Below are 646 nucleotides of genomic sequence, written 5' to 3'. Positions count from 1 at the left end.
GCTGAATGGTTGGGCAACATGACAGAACTCTCTGACTCTGTCTCTGTCTCTATAAGCATAGCACTTAAGCCCTCCAATCCTCTCATTATACAAAACATTCTCTTAGAGAACTTCACCAGGCTCATCAGAAGGGTGGATTTGAATGCCACTGTTGCCACCACATGAAATATGTGCATGGCTGACTTGAGGTAAATTTGGTTGTAGGTTTTATTATAGGTAGGTGAATGGAAGTATAAAAGTTGAATGGCATGGCATCAGGCAAGTCTGTGAAGTAGCTTAAAGAGGGGAAGGGGAGAGCCCTAGGATGAATGTCCTTCAGTGATGTGCCCATGGAAATTGAGAAGAATGGCCTCATGATGGGTCAGGCTTGAGAGATTATATCTGGAATGACTGGAACCTCTGAAAATTTACTACTTGGAGGAAGTATTAGGACATCAGAGTGCAGGAAGGCTCAAATGCCATGCTTTCAACCTGCTTACACCACCATATGGAATTTGGCCTTTACCAGTCTTCAAGACACAATGTTACTCCAACCCACTTGCCTTATAGGGGACTAACTCTCCCCTCTTCATGCAGCTGTGCAAGAAAGAACTGTTTCCTCCTGATATCTCATCCATCTGCTCACATATTTCCATCTCCAGCATAA

At 43.8% G+C, this 646-nt stretch overlaps 1 protein-coding gene across 1 annotated transcript in view; it reads left to right on the top strand.

The window, feature by feature from the left end:
• The window catches only part of LOC119585208 (AP-3 complex subunit delta-1-like), a gene marked incomplete in the record, with an annotated part of 41,547 nt that overhangs the window by 32,436 nt on the left and 8,465 nt on the right, over window positions 1-646 (top strand).

The sequence above is a fragment of the Penaeus monodon genome, chromosome 19, assembly GCF_015228065.2.
Source record: "Penaeus monodon isolate SGIC_2016 chromosome 19, NSTDA_Pmon_1, whole genome shotgun sequence".
NCBI lineage: Eukaryota > Metazoa > Arthropoda > Malacostraca > Decapoda > Penaeidae > Penaeus > Penaeus monodon.
Note: the sequence above shows the minus strand (reverse complement) of the source record. Positions and strands in the feature narration are given on the sequence as shown.